This window comes from Panthera uncia (genome assembly GCF_023721935.1).
Source record: "Panthera uncia isolate 11264 chromosome A1 unlocalized genomic scaffold, Puncia_PCG_1.0 HiC_scaffold_16, whole genome shotgun sequence".
NCBI classification, from domain to species: domain Eukaryota; kingdom Metazoa; phylum Chordata; class Mammalia; order Carnivora; family Felidae; genus Panthera; species Panthera uncia.
Genome location: NW_026057576.1, coordinates 59477755 through 59496338, shown reverse-complemented (window position 1 = coordinate 59496338; position 18584 = coordinate 59477755). Strand labels below are relative to the sequence as shown.

At 36.0% G+C, this 18584-nt stretch overlaps 1 non-coding gene across 1 annotated transcript; it reads left to right on the top strand.

Moving 5' to 3' along the window:
• Window positions 1-11255: 11255 nt before the first annotated feature.
• LOC125934253 (U6 spliceosomal RNA) lies at window positions 11256-11361 on the top strand. Its single transcript, XR_007461290.1, has one exon. It is a non-coding gene; the product is annotated as a U6 spliceosomal RNA (small nuclear RNA).
• Window positions 11362-18584: the final 7223 nt, after the last annotated feature.

The window sequence follows — 18584 nt, the reverse complement described above, 5'->3', positions numbered from 1 at the left end:
TACAATGTTGGGATCTGGTAATGTAGAGTTCTTAATTCCAAATCAGGGATACTTCTGCCACAGCGCACAAACAATGGTTTCATTCATTGGAGAAGTTGAGACTGCCACACAAACACTTTGGGTTTCCCACGTCAATGAATCAACTGACAAAGAAGGGGGGTATTGTACGGGTGATTGATTTTGATAACTGAGGCAGACTTGGGGATGCTACAATGGAGAAGGAGAAGTGAGGAATATGTCCGAAATATAGGAAATCTTCTAGGCATGTTATTTAGTACTTCCATGTCTTATGATTGAAGTCAGTAGCAAACTAAAATGACCCAAGTGTGGTTTCAGGCTGCAAGGATTAAGTTTGGGTCATTCCAGCTGGCAAAAAACCACAACCTGCTGAAGTGCTTTCTAAGAGCAAAGACATATAGAATGGATAGGGAGAGAAGGTAATTATAAATATCAGCTATAACTAAGAGAAGAGGGGTAGAAACAAAAACTACAATAGTTATCGGCAGTTCTTTCTTATTTTCATACGAATAGATATGTTTGTGTATGTGTGTGCCATGGCTTTGTTAAATTAACATTCAAGTAAAGCCTCCAGGTGTTGGATGGTGAACCAAGGTTTAATAAAAGACCACAAGAGAAATTGAAATGGAGAGATTTGTTCCACATAGGTCCTAGAGGAAGTACACGGGACGCCTTGAGGGGCCATAAGGGGAGGTCAAGGCAGGGTGCAGGCAGAGCAAGAGAGCTTGAGTCAAATGCCTTTATTAAGGTTTATGGTTAGAGTGCTTTGGGATTCCCAGGCTAAGACCAGATTGGTCAATTGAAACAAACAAACAAACAAAAAATAGTGGCATTTTGGCAATCTCCAAGGGCTCTTATCTAAGGGGCCATGGGAGGTGGAAGAGACTGTTTATCACAACAGCTGTTGGGAAAGTCATTTCAGGACTTATATTTGCTTGTGAGTCTGCAGGCTGCCACCTAGAATATGTGCTTGCGTGATGGACTAGAGTTAGTCTGAGGCCTCCACGAGTTGCTTGGCCAAACAAAATGGATACTGAGGCAGCAATACCATGATGTAGCTTAGCTAAATTCCCCACAGTATGTATATATATAAGAATCTCCCCCTTAACCTTACCTTATCAATAATGATAAAGTATGTTAATAGTAGTTAACTTTACATCTCAGTATTCACGTCGTAAGCAGGATAGTGAGACCCAGGTAGAAAAATAATGAACATCAACTAAAGGTAGAATATAGTTTTAGTATATTTTGTAGGGGAAACAGCAAGCTTGTTTTCAGTAGCACTTAAGACAGTTGTATCAGGGCCGGTGGAATGTGACTCCATTAGTGCTTTATTTGGAAGCTATATATGGTTTTACAAATCCTGTTTGGGTGCTGGGTTTATGAGTTGTACCACCATGGCTTTAAGATACAAACGCATGACTCTGCTAAATCGTGCTTCCTAAAATTTTCTCGTTCAGATATTCTGGTTAGGGTAGGCCATGAGATATGTTGTGTGTGATCTGGAAGGTGAACCCGAAGGAGCCTCCACATCCTTTCCTAGCAGAAGGCTGTTGAAGAAGTGCAGATGCTATTTCAGCTCACACATGTTGGTACTTATTTGCTGGCTCATCTCATTGGCATGGGACAGCCGTTCACCAGAAGCTGTTGCACCTTCCCCAACTGTGGAGTTAGATACATATTTAGGTTCCTGACGAAGTTTGCCAAGTTTCCTGCAGGAAACCAACATTGTCAAATTGGGAGGTGGTGAAAGACGAACAGTTTCCACTTATCGTCTGCGTGTTGCAATGGATCTTACCCTCCTTTACATCTACGTTCTCTTCTTGACTGCTTCAAATCAAAAGGCAAAGACAGAGTTTCTTTTCATTCATCTCCCACAGTAACATAGAAATTTCTATAACAGAGCAGATGAAGTCTGCCTCCCTGATTGAACCTCAATTCATACACAGGTTTACCACCTAATAAATTTTATTATAAAACTTCTATATTTTAAAAAAATGATTTGCTGGGATATGAGCAGACATTGGAACATAGTAGAAAATTTAGATATGGACTCTTTCATACAGAAATTTAACATGGGTGAAAAGTGGCATCTCAAATTTGTGGCAAAATGATGAATTAAAAATATATGATGTAGAGCTAACCGGATAATTATTTGGGAAAAAAGATAAAATTTGATGCACATGTCACACTGTATACAAAACTAAATCTCAAATAGATAAGGCATCTCAATTCTGAAAAAGGAATTATGCAAATACTAAAAATTAAGAACATACAATCACAAAACAGGTGATTTCTATCATAATATTCCAGGACTAAGAAACACCTTCCTAACTCTGCACTAAAAAATCTAGACTCTATGAAAGACTGCACAAATAAATTCAACTACTTATTGTCTATATAATTATAGACATGTAATTATATGTCTATGTAATTATAATTCCTCATACATAAAAATGATTAATGTGATTATGACTAATACACACCATATTATAAATATGAAATACATTATTTTCTGTGAAATGTATATGGGCATATATCACGGCCAGAGAAAGAGTGGAAAAATCTGTTACTATTGCTATGATTGCCATTATTATTTGTGGTTAGTAATAACAACACTAATTTTAATAATTCTAATAACTTTTTTAATAAATTCAATAAATTTTAATAAAATTCACATTAGTAGTAGTACCAGTACAGTATTATATTACATTATTGCAGGTTTAAGACAATTTTAGTCTTCAGAGAACTAAGGACTGAGACCGTGAATATGTGCATGAAAAAAAATATGGCTTAAAAATGACTGTGAAATATACGAACACTTCTGGGTTGATATATGACTGCTATCTGATTAGCAGATGTGGCTGGCCTGTCACATAAAATTCAGAAGATTTGAAAGAAACTGTGATAACATTTTGAAAGACACATTGGGTAATTTTTATGAAAAGTAGTTAATTAAAGTCACTCCTAATGGAAAACCCAAAATTTTAAAAACATTATTAAAATTCTCTAGTAATAGCTCAAACCCTAATTAAAACACTTTTGTATTTAACTCTATTAACTGTTTAAAAGAAGCCAAGCATTATTTTCCTCTTCTAATTACAAAAGTTTCATATACCCGTAACAAAGCAAGTTAATATGATTTACTGCTCTTTTTTCTAGTCTAATGATAGGCTTACAAATTTTAAATCATTGTATGTTCCTTAACAATCTTTAATGAAGATATGCGGTGCCTGGATGGCTCAGTCGGTTAAGTGTCTGACTTCCACACAGGTCATAGCTTTCACTGTCCGTGGGTTCGAGCCCCGCGTCGGGCTCTGTGCTGACAGCTCAGAGCCTGGAGCCTGCTTTGGGTTCTGTGTCTCCCTCTCTCTCTGCTCTTCTTCTGCTCATGCTATGTCTCTCTCAAAAATGAAAAAAACTATTAAAAAAGAAAAAAAAACCAAAACAATCTTTAATGAAGATATATTGTTGCTAATCTCACATGGAACTGTCTTCCATATCATAAAACTGCACTAAACATGAATACATGAGGCTCTGTGATTAAAGATGCTTGTACAGCTGCAGTTTGTTTTTCCTAAACAGACTATTATCACCAGAAAAAAAAGAAGCATCCTTTATTTAATAAAATAATTATAAATTAGGTAAAATTTAGTCATGAGGAGTAAAGAATCAACTTGAATCAAGATCAAAGTCTGGATAAACACATATTCTGCTGCATGGAAATAAAGAACAGAACTGCATTTGTGACCATTTTAATTTTGCTAAAATGTTTTGGATCTTTATGTTTCATATTTCTAAAAAAGGAAAGCACATAATGTACTAGAGTATGCACTATTATTAGTGTTTGCTCTTTGGTGATATAATTTCTACCAAATATCAAATATTTCTGTGGAGAATAGTGTGTTAAACCATTATGAACATCAATATCTTATTTGAATTAAGGAATCAGTGTGACTCTTTCACTAGGTAGAATATGATGGGCAGTGTGGTAGAGGGTAATCTAAATTATTTTCTAGTCATGGGACATGGTTCTGGTGGCAACTAGAATGCCTTTGTTACTTCTGAATATTTTGAAACATGACTGAGGTTGAATCTGTTCATTTGCAAAAGTGACATAACGTCATTCTATTACTTAAATATTATGGAGTATGATTAGATACAGATATATGTCAAAAATACGATATAGATCATGGAGTAACTGCCCAATATTTCCTATTACTAGTACAATGTTACTCCTAACGGCTGTTAATTATATATTTAAAATTCCAGATCCTAGGGGCGCCTGGGTGGCTCAGTCATTTAAGTGTCTGACTTTGGCTCAGGTCTGAATTCGAGCCCTGTATCAGGCTCTGTGCTGACAGCTCAGAGCCCGGAACCTGCTTCAGATTCTGTGTTTCCCCCTCTCTTTGTCCCTCCCATGCTCATGTTCTCTCTCTCTCTGTCTCTCTCTGTCTCTCGATAATAAATAAATGTTAAAAAATTGTTAAAAAAAATAAAATTCCAGATCCTAGGTTGCACCTCCACTGAATATGTACTTATGACTCCAATTCTTATTAGAATAAGGTCCCTTATAACCAATTTTAAACACTTAGAAACTGTCTAAGTTAAAGTAACTGTTTCTTTGATGAATTTATTGAAAATGTATAATATTTATAACTTTTTAAAAATATCTGTGAGCCAAATCTTTTTTTTTTTCAACGTTTTTTTTTTTTTTTTATTTTTTTTATTTTTGGGACAGAGAGAGACAGAGCATGAACGGGGGAGGGGCAGAGAGAGAGGGAGACACAGAATCGGAAACAGGCTCCAGGCTCCGAGCCATCAGCCCAGAGCCTGACGCGGGGCTCGAACTCACGGACCGCGAGATCGTGACCTGGCTGAAGTCGGACGCTTAACCGACTGCGCCACCCAGGCGCCCCATGTGAGCCAAATCTTAAAAACATCTGCCTCTAGTGTATCTTAGGTTCACGTTGATTTGTTATCAGCATAGAAATCAATCCAGATTGATTGTTCTTTCAGTTCTATTCCAGGAAGCCATATTTATTACCTGTTCACTTAATTTCCAAGTGCTTGTTTGAAATGATCTGGTTAGCCAGGGAGATAGTCTTCCTAGATGTATTCTTTCCTGACTTTTTGAATACTACTTCAGGAAACATGGAAATATATCAGCATTCACTTTTACACTCACTTATTTTGCATCACTACCACCATATGAGCAATGCACTATGTTTCTCCATTTTTCATTGAAAATAAAAACAGAGAGAAGGTCAGAAAATTATCCTATATTGCCCACTAGTAGGTAGCGGAGTGGCCTTGCAAGCAGTCAGATTCAAGTGATTACAATGTATATTGCTATACCGTAATACTTTTTCAATCTATGGGCAGATAGAGTTGAGTTGAGAAAAATATTGTAAACATTATTTTTCTCAGTACACACACATGCACACACATGCACGCACACACACGTGTGTGCAAATATACACATCTTTAAACTAAATAGGAAGATACTGTAAACCATCCAGTTAGACAAGCTGTCGACTTGCCATACAATATGGAGCCCATATGACTTTCAATTTAGCATGGATACACCAGGATTCTGTTTGAATTCCATAATGAATAAGTTAATAAATAGGTTTTATTGCAGGAAGGAGACACTTACATGAACCAAAAGTCAGCAAGAAAGAGAAGGCATGGATGCCTGTAATCTGCCCACCACACTACAGAAAAGCACAGAAGTAGGCAGACTTTTAAGATAAACCCAGATTCCTGGCATGTCTGTGTTCACACCCTGTACAATCCCCTCCACTTCAGTTTGGGTGCAGCCTGTGATTATAATAAAATGTTACGCCAGTGATAAGGTTCTATGTTCTGTGAAAAACATGACAGGATTTTTAGATGCAATTAAGGTCCTCACTTAGTTGATTTTGAATTAATCAAAAGGCAGTCTGGGGTGGACCTGACTTAATTAGGTGAAAGCCTTTTTAAAGAGGCTCTGAAGAAGCAAACAGCATGCTCGTTTAAACTGCCTATGGAGAGGCCCATTCTTTAGGAGTTGAGTCACAAGGAAATGAATTGTGCCAACAACCTGAGAGAGACTAGAAGTGGATTTTTCCATGAGTAAGCCTCCAAGTGAGAATGTAGCCCCGTGGACATCTTGCTAGGAGACTTGGAAGATCTTGAGCAGAAAACACAGCTAAGCAGTGTCTAGTCTTCGGACAAATAAAACTATAACATCACGCATGGATGCTGTTTTAAGACATTAGGTCTCTGAATCTGTGCAGCAGAGAAAACCAATACTACGATGGTTCATTCAGGTGTTTGTTGGGCTAGTAGAGGTTTGAATTTCTGTACTGGGCCCCTTTCCTCTTTGTGTCTCCTTTCAACTGGATAAGCCTTGTCTGTGGGAAGGTCCAGGCTGCTTGGTTGTGGAGAATTGGTGTGCCAGCTATTTATGATACCAACCTGGCAAAGTGAGTTACCCTGTGCCTGGGGACCTTGTGTTATAATTCCACACATTTCCATTTGTTCATATTTAATGTGTCTCATGAGTGATAAGAGTGGTTCAATATAAAAAGTGGTATAGTTAGTGCATTTCTGAATATTTTCAAAGGGTCCTTAAAATATTCTTATTTTACTATCTCTTTTCCAGATGCACATCTCATTCCCCACACAATTTGATTTACTTTTTCTATCCCATATTAAGCAGAAGCTATATGAATGAAGATTTATACATAATTATCTAAAGTAAGAAACAGAAAGCTTTGCTGATTTATGCCTCCAGATGTTTTATGTCAGACGAAAACCATTATATAATGCCTTGCTAAATATAGCACACCCATGTGATTATCATCACTTCTCTTGGAAAATATTTCCTTCAGTGTTAAAAATATAAACAAACCAGAAAACTAAAACATTTGTGAGTCATGATTTCAATGTATAAACCTTAAAGTAGAAATAGTAAGTCACCTATTTCATTTATATAACATAAAAACAACTATAATTTAATTACATACAGTAAATATAATTTACACAAGTTATTTCAACTTACATTATTTTATCATATTTCATGTCTGCGTTTCAAATATTTTTTATTTTAGATTTATAGCTTTTCTTTTCTTCTAATGTTCTCCCCATATATCCTAGATAATTTTTATTGTTTTTTATCATGTCTAATGTGCCTGCGAAAGCATTTTCTTCTGTTGGTTTATTTTAGGAGACATAAAATCTGTATTATACTGTCTTCTAAGTTAAAGGTCTAAAGATTTTTAAGGAAACAGCAATTGTGCAATTATAATTTTAGGGAAATAGAGAAAATTATTACTAAATTGATGAAGATATTTAGTGAGATATTTAGTTAGATATTTAGTTATTTCCCAAAGTCATGTTAACGTGAGTTATTCATTACCAGTATTTGCAGAACTGGTAGTTTTTGAGGGCAGTTTTCAGAATTGTTCTGAATCCAGGAGGAACATTTTTTCTGTTTTTCTCCCTGGTTCTCCCTACTAAAGTAGTGGGCCTCATTTTGCTTTGCTAACATGGAGCTACCAGCCTCTTAATTGCTTGCCACCAAATTGTCCACGATTCTGAGAGCATCGAGTATAACCCCCCGCTAAACACTGTGCCCTATAAAGTCAGGGCACTTGGGGAGAGCTTCAGATATCTCTGTGGTTGTGACCTGTCTTTCCTCTGGGAAAAAAAATCTCTGAGTACCTACTCCAGAGTTGGGTGCTGGGACAAGTGTCCTCTACTGTCAGAGTGATGCCCTTGCCCTGTGAGCAATGAGTTGGTCAGGAGCAGTAGTCTCTGTTCAAAGCTTGCTTCTCTAGGTGTGGAAACTCCATTCTACAAGTAAGCTGAAAGGAGGGTGACTGGGGTCTCTGTTTTCTTGGATTTCTATGTCTCCTGTACAGGTTTTATCCTATGAGTGAAGGCTGCATGGAGGGAATCTCTGAAACACAAAGTTGGGAGATTAAAAATACTATCTCCTGCCTCCCCTGGGAGACACTGCAGCCCTAGACTGAAATCTGTGGGAAGAGATCTTGGTTACCTACTTAGAAAGTAGTTTCCATCTTGTTGGTGGGAGTGGGGTGGGGCATGGCTCAAATGCCATAGTCTCAGTTATATGAGATTAAGTAGATTTTCTTCAATATATGCTTCTTCATTTGTTGTATGCCCTTTGGCCAATTATCAGAGACTTTAAATGATTCCTTTGCCTATTTATTTATTTATTTATTTATTTATTTATGTATTTTTCCAATTTTCACCTGTTACAGTTATTTCACTAGGGCCAGGGTCCACAGAGCTCTCCTAAGGCATAATTCCAGAAGTGATCTATCCCAAAGATATTTTGAAAACATATTTTAAGTAAGCTTCAGGACTGAGGTAAAATAAAGGAGACAGGAGACATACTGTTGCCAGAGGAAAGAGCCTAAGAAAAGTTTCAAATGAGATTGAAAATACAGGACACATTTAAGGAATAACAAATTGTCCACCTTTGTAGAAATGTTAGAAATGTAGAAGAGTATTGAAAGAAGAGAAGGGGAAGACTGTTGGGATCACAGTTTCTGATGATGAATGTAGAAGGAGGTATATCTAATTTTGTAGACAATGTAGTGGGATCAATCATTTCAGTATAGTAGGTTAATATTTTTCTGGGCAAGATATTGATAGCTCCCTTAAAAAATAGAAGAATGGATAAGCACTTTATTATAATTAAATATTAAAATATATACACATATATATTAATATATGCTTCTGAATTCTATGAATACACAATTGCTACAAGAAATCACCTTCTTAAAATTAGGTTGAGAATTTCAGTGTTATTTAAACCTTGACAAGAAGAGGGTTATAAAATTAAATCTCAAAGACAGCTCATTTTCATGATGTGGATTACATTTACTAATGAACAATATTCTTTAAAATTGCTTTTCTCATTCACAGGTCTCATTCAACACATGGGTGTCGTGCATGGTGGTGGAGTCACTGGAGAGAAGCATCACTCGGGATACTCACTCAATATAGGAGTAGAAAAGCCCACTTCTTTGGATGCCTGGGTGGTTCAATCGGTGAAGCATCAGACTCCAAATTTCATTTTTTTAATATGAAATTTATTGTCAAATTGGTTTCCATAAAACACCCAGTGCTCATCCCAACAGGTGCCCTCCTCAATACCTACCACCCACCCTCCCCTCCATCCCACCCCCCATCAACCCCTCAGTTTATTCTCAGTTTTTTAAGAGTCTCTTATGGTTTGGCTCCCTCCCTTTCTAACTTTTTTTTCCCCCTTCCCCTCCTCCATGGTCTTCTGGTAAGTTTCTCAGGATCCACATAAGGGCAAAAACATATGGTATCTGTCTTTCTATGTATGACTTATTTCACTTAGCATAACGCTCTCCAGTTCCAACCATGTTGCTACAAAAGGCCATGTTTCATTCTTTCTCATTGCCAAGTAGTATTCCATTGTATATATAAACCACAACTTCTTTATCCATTTGTCAACTGATGGACATTTAGACTCTTTCCATAATTTGGCTATTGTTGAAAGTGCTTCTATAAACATTGGGGTACAAGTGCCCCTATGCATCAGTACTCCTATATCCCTTGGGTAAATTCCTAGCAGTGTTATTGCTGGGTCATAGGGTAGATCTATTTTTAATTTTTTGAGGAACCTCCACACTGTTTTCCAGAGCGGCCACACCAGTTTGCATTTCCACCAACAGTGCAAGAGGGTTCCCGTTTCTCCACATTCTCTCCAGCATCTATAGTCTCCTGATTTGTTCATTTTAGCTTCTCCAACTAGCGTAAGGTGATATCTCAATGCGGTTTTGATTTGTATTTCCCTGATGAGGAGTGATGTTGAGCATGTTTTCATGTGCCTGTTGGCCATCTGGATGTCTTCTTTAGAGAAGTGTCTCTTCATGTCTTCTGCACATTTCTTCACTTGATTATTTGTTTTTTGGGTGTGGAATTTGGTGAGTTCTTTATAGATTTTGAATGCAGACTCCTAATTTCAGATCAGGTCATGATCTCACGGTTTGTGAGATCAAGCCAAGTCCCGTGTTGGGCTCTGTGCTGATAGCATGGATACTGCTTGGGGTTCTCTCTACCTCCCTCTTTCTCTGCTCCTCCCCTGCTTTGACACTATTTCCTTCACTCAAAATAAATAAATAAATAAGCAAACAAACATAAAAAAGAAAAGCCCACTTCTCCTTTTATCAATCTATTCAACTCAGTGTTTTCCATTCTCATTAGAGAAGCCTGTAATGAATAAAAATCCAAATAGGACTATAAGAGTGGATGTCTTCCCTATGCCATAGCCTCTGAGTCTGCGGTATTAAATGAGGAGCTTCAGAGGATACATGTCCAGTATTCAGAAAATAAAGGAATAAAACATTCTCATGAATGACTTTTTTCCAGAGAAAAAAATATTATTAACCATTGATATACCTAAATATATGCAACACACAGTTAAATTTTAACACTATGGTTGAGAGTGATGCACCTGTTCTCAGAAATAATTATTTAATATTTTCCCACCCTTTTGACATGACCTTCTTGTGTGAGTAGTGATGACATTTCCCCTGACAAAGATTTAATGACTTCATATGGGAACATAAGAAAAAAAGGACAAATAAAATGCCAGACTGTTTGCTGTGCTGTCACTGTTTTCTTTCCTTAATGTGGTTGCTGACAGCCAAAATTGAAAACAATCTGAGTTTCCTTGGCACCTCATGCTCACTAGATACTGCATGTCAGAGGCAGAGATCTTGTGACAGGTGAGGAGATCATGTCAAGGAAAATAGAAGCGTACAAAAAACATTGGAGGCCAAAACCACTTGTTCATTGCCAGGAAAACTGAGAAAACATGCCCAGGATTATTCCTTTCCCCTCCGAGATGCAACATGCTCTAAGAATCTCTCCAAACAGCTGCTACATCACGTAGGAGGAAAGAACTTTCAAAGCATGAGAGGATTTGTATTTCTAATATAAGGAAGTGCTGAGGAGTTACTTCAATGTAAATTGACTGCAAAAAAAAAAAAAAAATAGCCATAGGGAGATCGTTGCAACAAGAGTGATTCTAGATATGTGTTAGCCAGAAGGACACCTTGATAGAACAAGAATGAATCTAGATGTATGAAGATGTGTGACTAGGTGTATGATCTTTCATTGTTGTTTACTTGGACTGCACGTTATAATGCATAATTTAAATAATGCTTATTTAAAAACCAATTACAGTGCTCACTTTGGTAGCACATATACTAAAATTGGAATGATATACACAAGATTAGCAGGATCCCTTGTGAGGATGACACCCAAATTTGTGAAGCGTTCCATATTTTTAGAGCATAATGCTAAGCAGAGTTAGTCAGTCAGAGAAGGACAAATGCCATATGATTTCACTCAGATGTAGAATTTAGGAAGCACAACAAATGAGCAAAGGGCAGGGGCATGGGGAAAGAGAAAGAGACAGACAAACCAAGAAACAGACTTTTAACTATTGAGAACAAACCAATGACTACCAGAGGGGATGGGGGGAAGGGTGAAATAAGTGATGAGGATTAAAGAGCACACTTATCATGATGAGCTCTGAGTAATACATAGAATTGTTGAGTCACTGTATTGTATATCTGAAAATAATATAACACTGTATGTTAACTATACTGAAATTTGAATAAAAAGAAGGTTAGTGGGATCTGATTATTTGCCTGCAAACTGGGGAGATGGAAAGTCTCGGTAGGGACACAGGAAAACTTGTCCACTAACATATTTTGTGAGGCCTAGACTGATAGGAGGTCGATTCAGATATAAACATACCTTCAAACAAAGTGATAAAACGAAGATAGAAAAGGGCAGAATTTGAAGAATGTAACATAAGTTACAATGAAAAGAATTCCACCATGTGCCTGAATTTACTTAGGATAAAAGATGCAATTGTTTTGGGTTTGTTTGTTTGTTTGTTTGTATTTTGTGTTTTCGTTTTTTTCTTGGTTAGGGAAAATAAGAACTAACTTACTGGAGATCACTGACACCTGTGGAATTATAAATATTCTTCAATACCCAGATATGTTTATCTACATTGTCCACTGTATTTCTGCTGATTTATACCATGCATAATCTATAGTGACTATATATGTGCATCTATAATGTGCATAATCTATATGTACAGTATATGTATGCATCTATGCAAGATATATGCATGGGTAATTTTAAGTAAAGAGTTTTTTAAGTTTATTTATTTTGAGAGAGAGAGAGAGACAGAGAACACAATTGGGGAGGGGCAGAGAGAGGGAGAGAAAGAATCCCAGGCAGGTCCACACTGTCAGCACAGAGTCTGATGTGGTGCTTGAATTCACAAACCATGAGATCAAGACATGAGCCAAAGTCGGACACTTAACTTACTGAGCCACCCAGGTGTCCCTTAAGAAAATATATTTTTGTAGGGCTGTAAGAAATTTTATTTTTTTAATAGGACATAATCAAATAGGGTTTGAAGATCAAAGTTGCACAGATTATTTAGTAAATATATAAGGATAGTAATACTTTTAAAATTTTTCGATAGCTACAAATGACTTCCAGTGTTCTTCACATGAAAATGGTAATTTGGAACATTATAGTTAAACAAACCTCCCCCGACTCTTTCCTGAAGCTCTGGAGATACAGTTCTTTCCTTGGTGTGTGGGAAGTTGCACAGTGTTGCCCAAATAAACTCCGGGAGACTTTCTTTTCAATTTAGTAATTTTATTTCTTGCATCCTGGAATTTTTGTCTTTATTTGGAAGAGAAAAGGCAATCCAACATATTTTTAACTGTATCTGTTATAATATAGCCACTTCTACTTTGTTTTAATTAATATTTTTATGATATGTCTTTTTTCATGTGTTTGCTTTCAAGCTGCCTATATCATTATCTTTGAAGTGAGTTTCTTGTAGATAGCATATGGTTGGGTTATGATTTCTAATCCCTTTTGTCAATTTCTGTCTTTTAATTGTTCTATGTAGACCATCTGCATTTAATGATTTGTTAATGCTTTTGTCTGCCATTTTATTTTTCTATTTTCTGTTTGTTCATTTTACATATATATTTTTTTCTGTTTTTATTTCCCTGCCTTCTTTTAAGCTACCCATACATTTGGGGATTCCATTTTTACTTATCTATAGTGATTTTTGTGGCTGTTCTAGGTATTACATTATACACATAACTTATCTGTTGGTGTCATCATTTTAACAGTGTGAGTAAAGTATAGAAATATTATCTCACTTTGTATCCTTTTGCTCATCTTCCTATGTTTAGAATATAATTATTTTAATATTTCTTCTACATATATCAGAACTATATCACACAGCGTTACAATTTTACTTCAACATCCAACATAATTTAGAACCTCAACAAAAGAGAATTATATTGTATTTACCCATATTTTTGCTTACTATGTTCTTTCTTCAATTTTTACATTCCAATGTACCTTTTCTTTAAAAAAAAAGATCATTTTATTTCTTTTTACAGAACTTCTTCCTTAGGTCATTCTTTCAGGATAGATAAACTGGTGACAAACCCTTCATCCATAGATATATTGATTTCCCCTTCATTTCTAGATTACATTTTTACTGAATATAAGATTCTGAGTGAATAGTATGTATTCTTCAGCTCTGAAAAAAAGTTTTTATCCTATTCTTCTTGACTTTCTTGATTTTTGATGAGAAATCTGCTGTCATTCAAAAATTTTTTTTTTCTTGTAGGTAAGGTGTCATTTTTCTCTTTTTGCTTTCCAGATTACTTCCTGTTTGCCTTTAGATTTCAAGATTTGACTAAGATATGTTTTGATGTTTAGCTTTGTGAATCTGTAGGTTTTTAGCATTTCCAAATTGGAATACATGATTTCTTTGAATACTTTTAAAATGTGTCCTGTTTCACCTTTTGTCCTGGGACTCCAATAACATGAATATTAGGTCTTTCATTCTATTCTCATAGGTTTCTAAGGCTTTATTCATTTATTTTCCTTCTTTTCTCACCCCATTGTTCATATTGGGTAAGTTCTCTTGGTTTATTTATTCATTCATCCAGTCTTTCTTCTGGTCCTTCCAATATCCTGTTTATTCCATTTATGAAGGTTTTAAAATTTTTATTATTAATATTATTTTGGTAATTGTATTTTTCAGTTGGAAATTTGTTGTTGGTACTTCTTTACACCCTACATTTCTTTTCTGATTTTTTTCTGATTTTTGCTTTTTCATGTGTGTGCACAATTCTCAATGAAGCATTTCACTATGACTGCTTTAATTCTAATATCTCTGTCATCTCAGGTTTTGCATCCATTCATTCTCGTTTTCACTTGGTTTGAGATCTCGGTATGACAAGTGGCATACAGAGGCACCTCATTATTGTCGAAGGGATGTAATAAGTCCAGGCTACTTTTGTGCTTTCCCATGACACTGTGAAAGAGTAGGGCCATTCATAGTCAGTGAAGATCATCATCCTGACTCCTTTTTTCTTTAAGTTTTTTTTTTTAATTTTTGTAATATTTCTCTATTTTTGCGAGAGAGAGAGAGAGAGACAGAGCATGAGTGGGAGAGGGTCAGAGAGAGAGAGGGAGACACAGAATCTGAAGCAGGCTTCAGGCTCTGAGTTGTCTGCACAGAGCCTGATGCAGGGCTTGACTCAAAAGCTGTGAGATCATGACCTGAACTGAAGTCGGACACTCAACCAACTGAGCCACTCAAGCGCCCCTTCTTTTTTTTAAGTTTTTATTTAAATTCCAGTTAGTTAACATATAATGTAATAGTGGTTTCAGTAGTAGAATGTTCTGATTCATCACTTACATACAGCACCCAGTGCTCATCACAAGTGCCCTCCTTAGTAACCATCACCCACTTAGCTCATTCTCACACCAACCTCCCTCCATCAACTGTCATCTTTTTCTCTATAGTTAACAGTCTGTTTGATGGTTTACCTGTCTTTTTCCCCCATGTTCATCTCTTTTGTTTTTGGAATTCCACATATGAGTGAAATCATATGGTATTTGTCTTTCGCTGACTGACTGACTCCAAGTAGCATTATACTCTTGTTCCATCCACATCATTGCAAATGGCTGAGTCATATTCATGTCTATATATACATGTCTATATATACATGTCTATATATACATACACATACCACTTCTTTATGAATTCATCGGTCTATGGACATTTGGGCTCTTTCCATAATTAGGCTATTGTTAATAATGCTGCCATAAACATTGGGGTGAAATTAACAACACAGGAAACAAGTGTTGGTGAGGATGCAGAAAAAGGGGAACCCCCTTACACTGTTGGTGGGAATGCAAACTGGTGCAGCCACTGTGGAAAACAGTATGGAGATTCCTCCAAAAGTTAAAAACAGAACTACCCTATGTTCCAGCAGTGCACTACTAGGTATTTACCCAAAGGATACAAAAATACTGATTCAAAGAGACACATGCACCCAACCGTCCTGACTCCCGCTGGGCCTTCTCGACACCAATATGACAGGAGTGTTGGAGTACCTTGTTACAGTTTCAGAAGAGGGGATTCTGAGGCTCCTCACTTGGCATTTTCTGTCATAGGTAGGAGTTGGACCATACATCTTTCTATGGCATTTGACTGGAAGAGAGCATGTCTTGCCTGTTTTCTGTCTTGTTAAGCTTCTTTTTCCCTGGTCCTTTGACTAGAGAGAGCCAGTTCTTGTTGAGGCTTTTTTTTCCATTTTCTTTCCTTTTTTTCTCTTTGTCTGCATCCATTGGTGTCGTTGGGTGGCTGACTCCTTCATATCCAAGCCTGAGATATATGAGGCAAAAAGAAAACAAGGAGTTCACCACTGTGTTATACTTTGGGTCTAAGCTTCCTGGTGACTTCCTTCCATCTTATAAAGTTGTCTTTTATTTCTTTTTTTATATATACAATTTCCAGGGGTTGTAGTTGTATTTAGCAAACATACTAAGGAATAGCTTGTCTACTCTACTTTTGTGGAGGCAAAATTCTCTGAGTTAGGTGGTGGACACAACATTCAGGACATCACATTCTGTGTTAAAGCATTTGGTTTTTATTATGAGTGAAATTAGACATATCCAGAAATATTCCCATGACATAATATTGAGTAATGTGGTATATGGTGGAACCACTTACTGAAATGAACTTGAAGGAACATTAAGTATGTAGGAGAATCAAGTGTTTATTATTGGATATGTATTATATACCTATGATTCCCTTATAGGTCTGATGTTCAGAGAGAAGTTTATCTGGATTTAAAATATTTCGTTATGTCAGCATATGGGCTCCACTGAAAACATGGGAAAGGAAAATTTAAAACATGAAAAATACATTAGAGGCAGATCGTCGAGATAGGAAAACAGTGGGCCCAGAAAATTGCCTTGGCAAAAGTCAAAATCGAGACAATAGGCAGTATGGGGAGAACCAATCAAAGACACAAATTAAAATCAATGAAATTGTGGATGGGGAGTGGACATTGTCGAAGTCTAGAAGTCAAAAGAAGAGAGTGAGTTCTGTTACAATGAATGACAAATAGAGGTTAATGATATGAATATTGAAAATATGGTCACTGGATTTGGCAGCATATAAATCACTATTTATTTTGGAAAGAAATTATTCTGATTATCTTGAGTGGATGCAATGAGGGGTTACTCAGAGAGTGAAAGACAAATGATGAAGTGCGTGCATCCTATGGAGACAACTCTCCAACTTATCATGTGAGAAGGGGAGTACACAATGAGATAATAGCTAGAATGAGGACAGGTGGGTTTTTAAGGCATTCTGGTTTGTTTTAAAAATAGTTGAATGTGTGCTTGTTAATGAAAATGATACAGCATAAAAGGAGAGGCTAAAATGCACAAGAGAATGTATTAATTGGAGGTGCTAAATACGTGACAAAGTAGAAGTCAATCTTGTACTTATAGCTTTTTGTATATTTTAAGCTTATAATATATATCTTGGCTCTTTCTTGCTTAAGGAATTCTATGTAAAAAGAGATCAAAAATATTAGGTAGTTTCCTTATTTAAATGTTCAAACATAGTTACATTTTTATATGTTTGGAACAAATACAAGTAAGTAGCAAAATATCTAAATGCAGATTTTTAAAAAAATTGTTACTTGTTGAAGATTATTGCAGCATCCGATTGATGGTTCATAGAGTATCAATAGAAAAATATATACAACATGGTACTTTGAACTATAAATCATATTTAATGGTTCCCCAATATTAGTTTATAAGTCTTTGTGTGCATAAAACAATTTCTTCTTACTTGGAGAAGTGGTGATATGTACTCAGATTAAAAAAAAAATTCTGGCTTCAATTTAGAAAGTTTGTTGTTTTAAGATCTTGCTTGACCACCTACAACATGTGTTTGTAAATCCCTGTTTGCAGCTTTGTGTTTTTCATGAGACTTTCTATTCCAGTAAGAACAGCTGGTGAAATTAAGGTTACTGTCCTAAATTTCATTTAGAAGCCATTGGTGTAAAGCTATTTTCAGGATCATTTACTTGGCTCTCAAATACACTCCTTTTAGTTGTTAGAAATGTAATCTCACGTTGCTAATGTTCAAATCACAGATAGATACTACCATGTTCTGAAAATGAGTTTATATCAGATGGGTTAAATGCATATAGCACATTTAAAAAAAATCATTTGGACATCATTTAAAAAATTATCATTTTAAAAGTATAATTTTGGACTTCAAGAACTTTGGTGGTATTATCTGTTAAACTATAGGTCTTTTAAAATTTGAAATAATTATTTGTTGATTTATTCACTTTTGTTTGCAGTGTGTGTGTGGGAGGGTGTTATTTCATTTTTGTTTCAAGAAAGAACTTTATTGAGATTTATAAAAGACTTCAGACTTCAAAAAACACTAGGGTCATCAGGACTAACCCATCAGCTTACAAATAAACTCATCAGAGTTACAATAATCAGAGAACATAAATAATATGTGTCAAGCAGTATTACTACAGTGACCCATGATTTAAATCCTTGATATTTCCCTTTTTCAGTGGAGTGCTACTCCTTTTACTGTTTTCTAATATGACTATACTGAACAGTTGTATATTTTTATAGTAGAAGGGACTACAAGAAAAAAAGAACAGTTTTCCGGTTCTAAAATTAAATGCCACGTGCTGGTGTTTTAAGGGTTTAATAGCTAATACTTCCCTCCTTTTTTCTCCTTACCCAGTTTGAAATCAAATGGCAAATAGGAAGAACAGTTGGAAATGAAAATAACACTTTATGATAATAAAATATTTGGAAAATGTGGCTTAGGTCTATGGATAAATTCACGTTAAAATTATGTGTCTAGGCATTGACTAACCCACATTGGAATTGCAACGTCAGCTTGGGATTGCAGAATTGTTTGCAAAGCAAAGATCCCAAAGAGAATCAGAAGGGTCTGAACATTAATTCTCTGTCTACCTTACCAAATTCATGCACTAGATAATTTATCTCTTCCCCACTGGAAGTGAGTGAAGACACATGACAATGTCCAGGATAATACTGCAGTGGAAGCTCCTCTCCATGCAAAAGTGAGGAGCAGAGAAGAAATGTCC